The sequence below is a fragment of the Lissotriton vulgaris genome, unplaced genomic scaffold (genome assembly GCF_964263255.1).
Source record: "Lissotriton vulgaris unplaced genomic scaffold, aLisVul1.2 SCAFFOLD_10390, whole genome shotgun sequence".
NCBI lineage: Eukaryota > Metazoa > Chordata > Amphibia > Caudata > Salamandridae > Lissotriton > Lissotriton vulgaris.
This window is the reverse complement of record NW_028241341.1, coordinates 20,846-37,257: the sequence shown is the minus strand read 5'-3', so window position 1 is coordinate 37,257 and position 16,412 is coordinate 20,846. Positions and strand designations below refer to the sequence as shown.

The 16,412-nt window shown below is 48.1% G+C and overlaps 1 pseudogene; it reads right to left on the bottom strand.

The window, feature by feature from the left end:
- Window positions 1-2,434: 2,434 nt before the first annotated feature.
- On the bottom strand, window positions 2,435-4,384 carry LOC147671320 (uncharacterized; annotated as a pseudogene).
- Window positions 4,385-16,412: the final 12,028 nt, after the last annotated feature.

The window sequence follows — 16,412 nt, the reverse complement described above, 5'->3', positions numbered from 1 at the left end:
AAACCCACCCACAAACACCAGGAAGCCCCCCAAACAGGCCCCCGAAAATGCTACATTGAGCAAAATGTCTAAAATAGCAACAAAAAAATTCTGCATGGATTTTGTCCCAACCACTTCTATCCGGTATTAGACCTTCCCAGGAATGCCCCAAGACCCACCAACCCACCCGCCAAAAAGCACAACACCCCAAACAGCCAAAAAGGAAAATCTCATACTTACAATATTTCTCGGCCTTCGGTCCAAACGCTCTGTGCAGCTAGGCCATAACTCCCGTTTTCCACCACGGATTTCCTGAAAAGCAAATGCAATCAAGATTAGACTGTCCCAGCAGGGCTCCCAGACCCCAAACCTCACCCACAAACACCCGGAACCCCCCAAAGACCACCTCAAAGGCAAGCAAGTCAGCAAAAACACAAAAAAAATTCCGCCTCCGATTTGGTCCAAACCACTTTTATCCTGTATTAGAGCTTCCCAGCAATGGCCCCAGAGCCGTCAACTCACCCGCAAAGAAGTAGAACACCCCAACAAGTGCTGAGTCTTTCTTCATTGGGCGTAATCCAGCCCTCTGCTTTGATGGAAATAGGAGTCTGGAGGAGGAGGATAGAGGAGCATGTTTTTCTGACCTTGTGAACCTGAGGAATGCAGACTGCGGCACCTTCAAATCAATAAGCAAACAAGTGAAGACAGTTCTGCTGATGGGCTTGTTTTTGTGATTAGGTGATTAAAGTTTGAATTATATTAACTGTGCACAACAAAGAAAGACAGACACACAGGAATAAAAGTGAATAAGGACGAAAAAGAAAGTTATTGATTCATTGTCTCATTTTCAGGGCTCGGTGTCAGGGTCCAGAAATAAGAATAAGGCTTCGTCATCATACTCTGCGAATTCAGGCAGGGTGAGCTCAGTGTCACCTAACAGAGAAGAAATTCCCTCATCTACGTTGCTGTCCACCTCGTCTTCATCCGGCGTGCTTTCTCGTACTTTGTAATTCGTGTGGTATGAGGTGCTGATTCATCTTGATCATGGGTAACCTCTCCACATTTTTGGGCAGAGGCGGCTCCGTTTGGGAGTTACAATGACACCAGCAGCACTGAAAACACGTTCAGAAGACACGCTTGCGAGTGGGCAAGACAAGTAGTTTAAAGCCAGGTTGGAGAGCTGTGGCCAAAATTCTTTTTTCCCATGCCAATACGCCAATGGGTCAGCATTAACATAGACCTCTGTTGAGTCATTCAGATAGTCCTGCACCATCGACTCAAGGTCCTCCTCCAAGGTTACTCCACTTTGCTTAGCTGTTGCTGTGACCTTTTGAGAACCAAACCCAAGCAGAGTTAGCCAATCCTTTTCAGCATCCAATGTTACTGTTGTGTCTGGTGCAGATGATCCGTTTGCCGGTGTGTTTAATGGCTGAGAGGTCACTTGTGCCACAGCCACAGGTGCAGAAGTGGATTGTTTTGACTGGGGATGGCGTGCTGATGCTGATGTACTGCCTTTTCGTTCAATGAGCTGCCGTTCTCTTTCAAACCTCTTGGCTGACAAGGCTAGCCAACGTTTGTACTTTGTAACATCTTCATCAGCAAAAGGAAAGAATGCTCGGCCTGCCAGCGCCTTTTTGTAGCGTGGATCCAGAATAGTAGCACAATGTAATGCTGTTCTGAGTGGATCATTTTAAGACGTTCATCACCTTGTAGGCGCTCTAATAATTTCTCCGCCAAAACAAAAGGGTCTTGGTTTTTTCATTTTTTTGAAACACAGAAGACACCGCCTTCAGTTGGTGCTCCAGCATGTACAACAATGGGATAGCTTTTCCCAAATTACAGTCCTCCTTGCTGACTGCACGCGTGAAGAACTCAAAAGGACGAAGCATGTCTGTCAGGCTTTTAACTAGCTCCCATTGCGCCGCATCCATTCTCAGGTCCTTGTGAGCTGTACCCTGTTTTAAGGAATAGTGATCGAGTACCGTATACTGCTCATACAGACGCTCAAGCATGTCAAAGGTTGAGTTCCAACGTGTTGCCACCTCCTGGATGAGTGCTTTCACTGGCATTTGACGTTCATGTAGCAGGCTCCTCAGATGCTTCCGGGCCTTAAAAGAATGGCTGAAATGGTTGCACATTTTTCGGCAGGTGTCCACTATCTCGTACGCTGGACTGTCTTTATCACTCAAGAATTTTTTAACAACCAGGTTTATACAGTGCGCCAAACACGGCACTCTGAAATAGTGACCCAGCTCCATGGCCTTAACTACATTGGCGCCATTATCCGTGGAAACATAACCAATCTGGCGTTTTTTGGGGGACAGCCAGTGAAGGACCTTTGTGTTAAACTCATCCAAAATGTTTTGTGCTGTGTGACATTTCTCCAAGCCAAACATGGCTAGTGTTGCATGTTTCCAAGTAACTTTAAAAACTTGGTCCGGGTCAACACCTGCGTTTAGCTTTGCTTTAACCCCTGAAAAAAAAAGACCAGTGTGCAGTGATGCACATGTAATCAGCACCTGCGCCACTGGTCCACATGTCTGTTGTCAGATGTATAGTGTGAACAGCACTCTTCTGCAAAGCTGCCCCAATCACCTCCAGCACATCTTCATGTAGTGCTGGAACCGCAACTCTGGCAAAATAGAACCGGCTAGGAACCTTCCATTTAGGGCCGAGCGCTGCCACTAATTCTAGAAAACCAACCCCTTCTACAAAAGAAAAAGAGAGAAGGTCCAGAGCTAGCATTTTAGCCAGCTTAGTGTTATACAGACGCGTCAGTGGGTGGTTGCGTTCATTTGGCGTTTCTGTAAATAACATCTCTTTAATGTTGCCCTGGAACAAGCATTTACGGGATGATGAGGATTTCTTCGACCCAGTTACACTCGCTGATGAACTTTTTCACATTGGTGTCTCACTCTCTCCCACACTCTTAGTGTGGCTCACATGGGGTGTGCTTCTGACAGGTGTACTGGGTGTAAGTGAAGTGTTTGACACGTCTTCTTCCTCCTCGTCATCATCAGATGAAACATCAACGTTTTCATTACGTGCAATTCGGGCTTCCTTGATCGCCTGTAGGTGCGCAAACCATTGGACAGTGTGCTGTCTCTTAAGATGACCTCTCTGGCCTCCGGTACCATAGTTGGTACCAACCTTACCACGACTAACTGCAACCTTACAAATGCTACAAATGGCGAAGTTTTCCCTTTTTGGGCAAACACTAAAGAAGTCCCAAGCTGGGGACTTGAATTGTCTGTGGGGGCCGGAGGAGGCGGCGATACTGGTGGTGGGGGTCATGCTGCTAATGCCAGATGAAGTGGAGGATGTGGATTGCCGAACTTTAGTACGTTGTGCACTTTCACACCCACTAATTGAGGTCGAGGTGGATGGAGGTCCCTTCTGGCGAGGAAGAAATATGGAAGCGGTACGTGTTGGTGTACTAGTTAACTCCAATGATTGTTGTGTTTCCATTGCCTCCTCGTCGACATCATCATCACGCTCAGCAGCTTCTCGGGCTAGGGTCAAAATGTCTGTTTGCTGCATGCCCGTTGGGGCTGCAGTGACCTTTATGATGACTGGGTCGTAGTCGTGAGAGCCTTCATCAGCAGCAGTATCCGCCACTTCTTGTTGAGACTCATCACACTCCATAACTATGAGTTTTTCGACGACCTTCCTTTTACGCTTAAGTACCTTTGTCAGATCATGGTGTGCCTCACTCACAGACGGCCATGGTGGTTCCCAATTTTCATCCATATCATCAGAAGGAGGTTGGCTTGAAGAAGATGTAGACACCGCCCTTGATCTTTTTCTTGCTAGGGATGTGGAAGACAATGAATGATCATCAGGAGGAGTGGCTTCCTCAAATGATACCTCGGCTTGATTGTCGATTTCCTGATGTGCCCCTACTTCGGGAGGAACACCTATTGTGGGCACTTGTGACCCTCCATGCACCTCTGCTTGCGCATCTCCTTGCGCTGCCTCTCCTTCCACATGTACTTGGGCTTGTACTTGCATATGTGTTTGTTGTTGCGGCTGTGGTTGTTCAACACTCGTCAGATGAGTTACAACAACCTGTGTTGATTGAGGGACATTGCTGCTACTTTCTTGTGATGAGCCAACATCACTGGTCGATGGAGATTGAAGAAGTACACTGACTGCCTCTGCAGCACTCAAGGGCTTGGACTTAAGTTGGCGTGGTGGTGGTGGTGGCACTGAGCCCAATGGAGCGGGGGTGCTGCTCCCAGCTTGGTCCCCATCAGATCCCGCTGCTGCTGCAGGCGTACTTTTTTTTTTTACTCCCAAAAAATGTGGCGGGCGGCATACCAGTCTCCTTGGTAACTTGCTTCTTCTGCTCCTTACTGGAAACTTTCTTGCTAGAGGAGCTACGGGGAACTTTTTTTGGGGCCATCTTCTTCAGAGCAGGTCAGAACAGCAGGCCGCAGTTGCACGAGTTGCAGAGTTGTCTGTGGCCAGACGTGACATTGCGTGACGCTATGCTGCACACACACACCGCTGCAGGACTTCTTCATGGCACTGGTGGTTCTCTTGAGTCTTGTGCACCTAAAAGCAATGGAAGACAGAGGAACATCAGTTCAGTTATACACCCCAAAAAAAATCGAAAAACACAGAAAAATCAGCACAATCCCATGCCCTCCATGATGTTTACATTCAAGACACTCCACAGAAATACTAGGCACATGCACCACTCACTAGCCCTGGTGAAAAGGCCACAACATCAGCCCAAAAAAAACGAAAATCACAGAAAAATCAGCACAATCCCAAGCCCTCCATGATGTTTAAATTCAAGACACCCCACAGAAAGACTAGGCCTATGCACCACTCAGTACCCCTGGGCATAAAGGTTGAAAGCTAGGCAAAATGGTTGCAGACCTAAGAACACTGCCTGCATTCAAAATGGCCACCTTCCTCCCAGCACATGGCCAGGGCCTGTAGCAGCACTCAAAATGGCCCCCAGCCACATGGCCTGTCCCCATGAACACCCCAAAAAATCGAAAAACACAGAAAAATCAGCACAATCCCATGCCATCCAGGCCCTCCATGATGTTTAAATTCAAGACACCCCACAGAAAGACTAGGCACATGCACCACTCACCAGCCCTGGTGAAAAGGCCACAACAACAGCCCAAAAAAAAGAAAATCACAGAAAAATCAGCACAATCCCAAGCCCTCCATGATGTTTAAATTCAAGACACCCCACAGAAAGACTAGGCCTATGCACCACTCAGTACCCCTGGGCATAAAGGTTGAAAGCTAAGCAAAATGGTTGCAGACCTAAGAACACTGCCTGCATTCAAAATGGCCCCCTCCCTCCCAGCACATGGCCAGGGCCTGTAGCAGCACTCTAAATGGCCCCCAGCCACATGGCCTGTCCTCATGAACACCCCAAAAAATCGAAAAAACACAGAAAAATCAGCACAATCCCATGCCATCCAGGCCCTCCATGATGTTTAAATACCAGACACCCCACAGATAGACTAGGCACATGCACCACTCACTAGCCCTGGTGAAAAGGCCACAACAACAGCCCAAAAAAAACGAAAATCATACAAAAATCAGAACAATCCCAAGCCCTCCATGATGTTCAAATTCAAGACACCCCACAGAAAGACTAGGCCTATGCACCACCCAGTACCCCTGGGCATGAAGGTTAAAAGCTAGGCAAAATGGTTGCAGACCTAAGAACACTGCCTGCATTCAAAATGGCCCCCTCCCTCCCAGCACATGGCCAGGGTCTGTTGCAGCACTCAAAATGGCCCCCAGCCACATGGCCTGTCCCCATGAACACCCTTAAAAAATCGAAAAACCAGAGAAAAATCAGCACAATCCCATGCCATCCATGCCCTCCATGATGTTTAAATTCAAGACACCCCACAGAAAGACTAGGCACATGCACCACTCACTAGCTCTTGTGAAAAGGCCACAACAACAGCCCAAAAAAACGAAAATCACAGAAAAATCAGCACAATCCCAAGCCCTCATGATGTTTAAATTCAAGACACCCCACAGAAAGACTAGGCCTATGCACCACTCAGTACCCCTGGGCATAAAGGTTGAAAGCTAGGCAAAATGGTTGCAGACCTAAGAACACTGCCTGCATTCAAAATGGCCCCCTCCCTCCCAGCACATGGCCAGGGCCTGTAGCAGCACTCAAAATGGCCCCCAGCCACATGGCCTGTCCCCATGAACACCCCAAAAAATCGAAAAACACAGAAAAATCAGCACAATCCCATGCCATCCAGGCCCTCCATGATGTTTAAATTCAAGACACCCCACAGAAAGACTAGGCACATGCACCACTTACTAGCCCTGGTGAAAAGGCCACAACAACAGCCCCAAAAAAACGAAAATCATAGAAAAATCAGCACAATCCCAAGCCCTCCATGATGTTTAAATTCAAGACACCCCACAGAAAGACTAGGACTATGCACCACTCAGTACCCCTGGGTATAAAGGTTGAAAGCTAGGCAAAATGGTTGCAGACCTAAGAACACTGCCTGCATTCAAAATGGCCCCCTCCCTCCCAGCACATGGCCAGGGCCTGTAGCAGCAGTCAAAATGGCCCCAGCCACATGGCCTGTCCCCATGAACACCCCAAAAAATCGAAAAACACAGAAAAATCAGCACAATCCCATGCCATGATGTTTAAATTCAAGACACCCCACAGAAAGACTAGGCACATGCACCACTCACTAGCCATTGTGAAAAGGCCACAACAACAGCCCAAAAAAACGAAAATCACAGAAAAATCAGCACAATCCCAAGCCCACCATGATGTTTAAATTCAAGACACCCCACAGAAAGACTAGGCCTATGCACCACTCAGTACCCCTGGGCATAAAGGTTGAAAGCTAGGCAAAATGGTTGCAGACCTAAGAACACTGCCTGTATTCAAAATGGCCCCCTCCCTCCCAGCACATGGCCAGGGCCTGTATCAGCACTCAAAATGGCCCCCAGCCACATGGCCCGTCCCCATGAACACCCCCAAAAATCGAAAAACACAGAAAAATCAGCACAATCCCATGTCATCCAGGCCCTCCATGATGTTTAAATTCAAGACACCCCACAGAAAGACTAGGCACATGGACCACTCACTAGCCCTGGTGAAAAGGCCACAACAACAGCCCAAGAAAACGAAAATCACAGAAAAATCAGCACAATCCCAAGCCCTCCATGATGTTTAAATTCAAGACACCCCACAGAAAGACTAGGCCTATGCACCACTCAGTACCCCTGGGCATAAAGGTTGAAAGCTAGGCAAAATGGTTGCAGACCTAAGAACACTGCCTGCATTCAAAATGGCCACCTCCCTCCCAGCACATGGCCAGGGCCTGTAGCAGCACTCAAAATGGCCCCCAGCCTCATGGCCTGTCCCCATGAACACCCCAAAAAATCGAAAAACACAGAAAAATCAGCACAATCCCATGCCATCCAGGCCCTCCATGATGTTTAAATTCAAGACACCCCACAGAAAGACTAGGCAAATGCACCACTCACTAGCCCTGGTGAAAAGGCCACAACAACAGCCCCAAAAAAATGAAAATCATAGAAAAATCAGCACAATCCGAAGCCCTCCATGATGTTCAAGTTCAAGACACCCCACAGAAAGACTAGGCCTATGCACCACTCAGTACCCCTGGGCATGAAGGTTAAAAGCTAGGCAAATGGTTGCAGACCTAAGAACACTGCCTGCATTCAAAATGGCCCCCTCCCTCCCAGCACATGGCCAGGGCCTGTTGCAGCACTCAAAATGGCCCCCAGCCACATGGCCTGTCCCCATGAACACCCCAATAAATCGAAAAACACAGAAAAATCAGCACAATCCCATGCCATCCAGGCCCTCCATGATGTTTAAATTCAAGACACCCCACAGAAAGACTAGGCACATGCACCACTCACTAGCTCTTGTGAAAAGGCCACAACAACAGCCCAAAAAAACGAAAATCACAGAAAAATCAGCACAATCCCAAGCCCTCCATGATTTTTAAATTCAAGACACCCCACAGAAAGACTAGGCCTATGCACCACTCAGTACCCCTGGGCATAAAGGTTGAAAGCTAGGCAAAATGGTTGCAGACCTAAGAACACTGCCTGCATTCAAAATGGCCCCCTCCCTCCCAGCACATGGCCAGGGCCTGTAGCAGCACTCAAAATGGCCCCCAGCCACATGGCCTGTCCCCATGAACACCCCAAAAAATCGAAAAACACAGAAAAATCAGCACAATCCCATGCCATCCAGGCCCTCAATGATGTTTAAATTCAAGACACCCCACAGAAAGACTAGGCACATGCACCACTTACTAGCCCTGGTGAAAAGGCCACAACAACAGCCCCAAAAAAACGAAAATCATAGAAAAATCAGCACAATCCCAAGCCCTCCATGATGTTTAAATTCAAGACACCCCACAGAAAGACTAGGACTATGCACCACTCAGTACCCCTGGGTATAAAGGTTGAAAGCTAGGCAAAATGGTTGCAGACCTAAGAACACTGCCTGCATTCAAAATGGCCCCCTCCCTCCCAGCACATGGCCAGGGCCTGTAGCAGCAGTCAAAATGGCCCCCAGCCACATGGCCTGTCCCCATGAACACCCCAAAAAATCGAAAAACACAGAAAAATCAGCACAATTCCATGCCATCCAGGACCTCCTTGATGTTTAAATTCAAGACACCCCACAGAAAGACTAGGCACATGCACCACTCACTAGCCATTGTGAAAAGGCCACAACAACAGCCCAAAAAAACGAAAATCACAGAAAAATCAGCACAATCCCAAGCCCTCCATGATGTTTAAATTCAAGACACCCCACAGAAAGACTAGGCCTATGCACCACTCAGTACCCCTGGGCATAAAGGTTGAAAGCTAGGCAAAATGGTTGCAGACCTAAGAACACTGCCTGTATTCAAAATGGCCCCCTCCCTCCCAGCACATGGCCAGGGCCTGTAGCAGCACTCAAAATGGCCCCCAGCCACATGGCCCGTCCCCACGAACACCCCCAAAAATCGAAAAACACAGAAAAATCAGCACAATCCTATGTCATCCAGGCCCTCCATGATGTTTAAATTCAAGACACCCCACAGAAAGACTAGGCACATGCACCACTCACTAGCCCTGGTGAAAAGGCCACAACAACAGCCCAAGAAAACGAAAATCACAGAAAAATCAGCACAATCCCAAGCCCTCCATGATGTTTAAATTCAAGACACCCCACAGAAAGACTAGGCATATGCACCACTCAGTACCCCTGGGCATAAAGGTTGAAAGCTAGGCAAAATGGTTGCAGACCTAAGAACACTGCCTGCATGCAAAATGGCCACCTCCCTCCCAGCACATGGCCAGGGCCTGTAGCAGCACTCAAAATGGCCCCCAGCCTCATGGCCTGTCCCCATGAACACCCCAAAAAATCGAAAAACACAGAAAAATCAGCACAATCCCATGCCATCCAGGCCCTCAATGATGTTTAAATTCAAGACACCCCACAGAAAGACTAGGCAAATGCACCACTCACTTGCCCTGGTGAAAAGGCCACAACAACAGCCCAAAAAAACATGAAAATCATAGAAAAATCAGCACAATCCCAAGCCCTCCATGATGTTCAAGTTCAAGACACCCCACAAAAAGACTAGGCCTATGCACCACTCAGTACCCCTGGGCATAAAGGTTGAAAGCTAGGCAAAATGGTTGCAGACCTAAGAACACTGCCTGCATTCAAAATGGCCCCTCCCTCCCAGCACATGGCCAGGGCCTGTTGCAGCACTCAAAATGGCCCCCAGCCACATGGCCTGTCCCCATGAACACCCCAAAAAATCGAAAAACACAGAAAAATCAGGACAATCCCATGCCATCCAGGCCCTCCATGATGTTTAAATTCAAGACACCCCACAGAAAGACTAGGCACATGCACCACTCACTAGCTCTTGTAAAAAGGCCACAACAACAGCCCAAAAAAACGAAAATCACAGAAAAATCAGCACAATCCCAAGCCCTCCATGATGTTTAAATTCAAGACACCCCACAGAAAGACTAGGCCTATGCACCACTCAGTACCCCTGGGCATAAAGGTTGAAAGCTAGGCAAAATGGTTGCAGACCTAAGAACACTGCCTGCATTCAAAATGCCCCCCTCCCTCCCAGCACATGGCCAGGGCCTGTAGAAGCACTCAAAATGGCCCCCAGCCACATGGCCTGTCCCCATGAACAACCCAAAAAATCGAAAAACACAGAAAAATCAGCACAATCCCATGCCATCCAGGCCCTCCATGATGTTTAAATTCAAGACACCCCACAGAAAGACTAGGCACATGCACCACTCACTAGCCCTGGTGAAAAGGCCACAACAACAGCCCAAAAAAAACGAAAATCATAGAAAAATCAGCACAATCTCAAGCCCTCCATGATGTTTAAATTCAAGACACCCCACAGAAAGACTAGGCCTATGCACCACTCAGTACCCCTGGGCATTAAGGTTGAAAGCTAGGCAAAATGGTTGCAGACCTAAGAACACTGCCTGCATTCAAAATGGCCCCCTCCCTCCCAGCACATGGCCAGGGCCTGTAGCAGCAGTCAAAATGGCCCCCAGCCACATGGCCTGTCCCCATGAACACCCCATAAAATCGAAAAACACAGAAAAATCAGCACAATTCCATGCCATCCAGGCCCTCCTTGATGTTTAAATTCAAGACACCCCACAGAAAGACTAGGCACATGCACCACTCACTAGCCATTGTGAAAAGGCCACAACAACAGCCCAAAAAAACGAAAATCACAGAAAAATCAGCACAATCCCAAGCCCTCCATGATGTTTAAATTCAAGACACCCCACAGAAAGACTAGGCCTATGCACCACTCAGTACCCCTGGGCATAAAGGTTGAAAGCTAGGCAAAATGGTTGCAGACCTAAGAACACTGCCTGTATTCAAAATGGCCCCCTCCCTCCCAGCACATGGCCAGGGCCTGTAGCAGCACTCAAAATGGCCCCCAGCCACATGGCCCGTCCCCACGAACACCCCCAAAAATCGAAAAACACAGAAAAATCAGCACAATCCTATGTCATCCAGGCCCTCCATGATGTTTAAATTCAAGACACCCCACAGAAAGACTAGGCACATGCACCACTCACTAGCCCTGGTGAAAAGGCCACAACAACAGCCCAAGAAAACGAAAATCACAGAAAAATCAGCACAATCCCAAGCCCTCCATGATGTTTAAATTCAAGACACCCCACAGAAAGACTAGGCATATGCACCACTCAGTACCCCTGGGCATAAAGGTTGAAAGCTAGGCAAAATGGTTGCAGACCTAAGAACACTGCCTGCATGCAAAATGGCCACCTCCCTCCCAGCACATGGCCAGGGCCTGTAGCAGCACTCAAAATGGCCCCCAGCCTCATGGCCTGTCCCCATGAACACCCCAAAAAATCGAAAAACACAGAAAAATCAGCACAATCCCATGCCATCCAGGCCCTCAATGATGTTTAAATTCAAGACACCCCACAGAAAGACTAGGCAAATGCACCACTCACTTGCCCTGGTGAAAAGGCCACAACAACAGCCCAAAAAAACATGAAAATCATAGAAAAATCAGCACAATCCCAAGCCCTCCATGATGTTCAAGTTCAAGACACCCCACAAAAAGACTAGGCCTATGCACCACTCAGTACCCCTGGGCATAAAGGTTGAAAGCTAGGCAAAATGGTTGCAGACCTAAGAACACTGCCTGCATTCAAAATGGCCCCTCCCTCCCAGCACATGGCCAGGGCCTGTTGCAGCACTCAAAATGGCCCCCAGCCACATGGCCTGTCCCCATGAACACCCCAAAAAATCGAAAAACACAGAAAAATCAGGACAATCCCATGCCATCCAGGCCCTCCATGATGTTTAAATTCAAGACACCCCACAGAAAGACTAGGCACATGCACCACTCACTAGCTCTTGTAAAAAGGCCACAACAACAGCCCAAAAAAACGAAAATCACAGAAAAATCAGCACAATCCCAAGCCCTCCATGATGTTTAAATTCAAGACACCCCACAGAAAGACTAGGCCTATGCACCACTCAGTACCCCTGGGCATAAAGGTTGAAAGCTAGGCAAAATGGTTGCAGACCTAAGAACACTGCCTGCATTCAAAATGCCCCCCTCCCTCCCAGCACATGGCCAGGGCCTGTAGAAGCACTCAAAATGGCCCCCAGCCACATGGCCTGTCCCCATGAACAACCCAAAAAATCGAAAAACACAGAAAAATCAGCACAATCCCATGCCATCCAGGCCCTCCATGATGTTTAAATTCAAGACACCCCACAGAAAGACTAGGCACATGCACCACTCACTAGCCCTGGTGAAAAGGCCACAACAACAGCCCAAAAAAACGAAAATCACAGAAAAATCAGCACAATCCCAAGCCCTCCATGATGTTTAAATTCAAGACACCCCACAGAAAGACTAGGCCTATGCACCACTCAGTACCCCTGGGCATAAAGGTTGAAAGCTAGGCAAAATGGTTGCAGACCTAAGAACACTGCCTGAATTCAAAATTGCCCCCTCCCTCCCAGCACATGGCCAGGGCCTGTAGCAGGACTCAAAATGGCCCCCAGCCACATGGCCTGTCCCCATGAACACCCCAAAAAATCGAAAAACACAGAAAAATCAGCACAATCCCATGCCATCCAGGCCCTCCATGATGTTTAAATTCAAGACACCCCACAGAAAGACTAGGCACATGCACCACTCACTAGCCCTTGTGAAAAGGCCACAACAACAGCCCAAAAAAACGAAAATCACAGAAAAATCAGCACAATCCCAAGCCCTCCATGATGTATAAATTCAAGACACCCCACAGAAAGACTAGGCCTATGGACCACTCAGTACCCCTGGGCATAAAGGTTGAAAGCTAGGCAAAACGGTTGCAGACCTAAGAACACTGCCTGCATTCAAAATGGCCCTCTCCCTCCCAGCACATGGCCAGGGTCTGTAGCAGCACTCAAAATGGCCCCCAGCCACATGGCCTGTCCCCACGAACACCCCAAAAAATCGAAAAACACAGAAAAATCAGCACAATCCCATGCCATCCAGGCCCTCCATGATGTTTAAATTCAAGACACCCCACTGAAAGACTAGGCACATGCACCACTCACTAGCCCTGGTGAAAAGGCCACAACAACAGCCCAAAAAAAACGAAAATCATAGAAAAATCAGCACAATCTCAAGCCCTCCATGATGTTTAAATTCAAGACACCCCACAGAAAGACTAGGCCTATGCACCACTCAGTACCCCTGGGCATTAAGGTTGAAAGCTAGGCAAAATGGTTGCAGACCTAAGAACACTGCCTGCATTCAAAATGGCCCCCTCCCTCCCAGCACATGGCCAGGGCCTGTAGCAGCAGTCAAAATGGCCCCCAGCCACATGGCCTGTCCCCATGAACACCCCATAAAATCGAAAAACACAGAAAAATCAGCACAATCCCATGCCATCCAGGCCCTCCATTATGTTCAAATTCAAGACACCCCACAGAAAGACTAAGCACATGCACCACTCACTAGCCCTTGTGAAAAGGCCACAACAACAGCCCAAAAAAACGAAAATCACAGAAAAATCAGCACAAGCACAATCCCATGGGTATACAACTGTTACAACGAAGTTTTTACCACGCACTACCATTACAACGCAGGTATTACCACGCATACCATTACAACGCATTGTGCTGGGGGGCGCTCTAGGATAGGGAATAAGTATAATTTTATATCCAACACCTTCCCTAGTGTCCACGGGGACTGGAGTTGGAATATAAAATTATACTTACAACTATCCAGCACCTGTAAGCGCTATGCGTTGTAACGGTATGCGTTGTAAATACCGCGTTGTAATGGTATGCTTGGTAAAAGTATGCGTTATAACGTCATACATCCATCCCATGCCATCCAGGCCCTCCATGATGTTTAAATTCAAGACACCCCACAGAAAGACTAGGCACATGCACCACTTACTAGCCCTGGTGAAAAGGCCACAACAACAGCCCCAAAAAAACGAAAATCATAGAAAAATAAGCACAATCCCAAGCCCTCCATGATGTTTAAATTCAAGACACCCCACAGAAAGACTAGGACTATGCACCACTCAGTACCCCTGGGTATAAAGGTTGAAAGCTAGGCAAAATGGTTGCAGACCTAAGAACACTGCCTGCATTCAAAATGGCCCCCTCCCTCCCAGCACATGGCCAGGGCCTGTAGCAGCAGTCAAAATGGCCCCCAGCCACATGGCCTGTCCCCATGAACACCCCAAAAAATCGAAAAACACAGAAAAATCAGCACAATTCCATGCCATCCAGGCCCTCCTTGATGTTTAAATTCAAGACACCCCACAGAAAGACTAGGCACATGCACCACTCACTAGCCATTGTGAAAAGGCCACAACAACAGCCCAAAAAAACGAAAATCACAGAAAAATCAGCACAATCCCAAGCCCTCCATGATGTTTAAATTCAAGACACCCCACAGAAAGACTAGGCCTATGCACCACTCAGTACCCCTGGGCATAAAGGTTGAAAGCTAGGCAAAATGGTTGCAGACCTAAGAACACTGCCTGTATTCAAAATGGCCCCCTCCCTCCCAGCACATGGCCAGGGCCTGTAGCAGCACTCAAAATGGCCCCCAGCCACATGGCCCGTCCCCACGAACACCCCCAAAAATCGAAAAACACAGAAAAATCAGCACAATCCTATGTCATCCAGGCCCTCCATGATGTTTAAATTCAAGACACCCCACAGAAAGACTAGGCACATGCACCACTCACTAGCCCTGGTGAAAAGGCCACAACAACAGCCCAAGAAAACGAAAATCACAGAAAAATCAGCACAATCCCAAGCCCTCCATGATGTTTAAATTCAAGACACCCCACAGAAAGACTAGGCATATGCACCACTCAGTACCCCTGGGCATAAAGGTTGAAAGCTAGGCAAAATGGTTGCAGACCTAAGAACACTGCCTGCATGCAAAATGGCCACCTCCCTCCCAGCACATGGCCAGGGCCTGTAGCAGCACTCAAAATGGCCCCCAGCCTCATGGCCTGTCCCCATGAACACCCCAAAAAATCGAAAAACACAGAAAAATCAGCACAATCCCATGCCATCCAGGCCCTCAATGATGTTTAAATTCAAGACACCCCACAGAAAGACTAGGCAAATGCACCACTCACTAGCCCTGGTGAAAAGGCCACAACAACAGCCCAAAAAAACATGAAAATCATAGAAAAATCAGCACAATCCCAAGCCCTCCATGATGTTCAAGTTCAAGACACCCCACAAAAAGACTAGGCCTATGCACCACTCAGTACCCCTGGGCATAAAGGTTGAAAGCTAGGCAAAATGGTTGCAGACCTAAGAACACTGCCTGCATTCAAAATGGCCCCTCCCTCCCAGCACATGGCCAGGGCCTGTTGCAGCACTCAAAATGGCCCCCAGCCACATGGCCTGTCCCCATGAACACCCCAAAAAATCGAAAAACACAGAAAAATCAGGACAATCCCATGCCATCCAGGCCCTCCATGATGTTTAAATTCAAGACACCCCACAGAAAGACTAGGCACATGCACCACTCACTAGCTCTTGTAAAAAGGCCACAACAACAGCCCAAAAAAACGAAAATCACAGAAAAATCAGCACAATCCCAAGCCCTCCATGATGTTTAAATTCAAGACACCCCACAGAAAGACTAGGCCTATGCACCACTCAGTACCCCTGGGCATAAAGGTTGAAAGCTAGGCAAAATGGTTGCAGACCTAAGAACACTGCCTGCATTCAAAATGCCCCCCTCCCTCCCAGCACATGGCCAGGGCCTGTAGAAGCACTCAAAATGGCCCCCAGCCACATGGCCTGTCCCCATGAACAACCCAAAAAATCGAAAAACACAGAAAAATCAGCACAATCCCATGCCATCCAGGCCCTCCATGATGTTTAAATTCAAGACACCCCACAGAAAGACTAGGCACATGCACCACTCACTAGCCATTGTGAAAAGTCCACAACAACAGCCCAAAAAAACGAAAATCACAGAAAAATCAGCACAATCCCAAGCCCTCCATGATGTTTAAATTCAAGACACCCCACAGAAAGACTAGGCCTATGCACCACTCAGTACCCCTGGGCATAAAGGTTGAAAGCTAGGCAAAATGGTTGCAGACCTAAGAACACTGCCTGTATTCAAAATGGCCCCCTCCCTCCCAGCACATGGCCAGGGCCTGTAGCAGCACTCAAAATGGCCCCCAGCCACATGGCCCGTCCCCACGAACACCCCCAAAAATCGAAAAACACAGAAAAATCAGCACAATCCTATGTCATCCAGGCCCTCCATGATGTTTAAATTCAAGACACCCCACAGAAAGACTAGGCACATGCACCACTCACTAGCCCTGGTGAAAAGGCCACAACA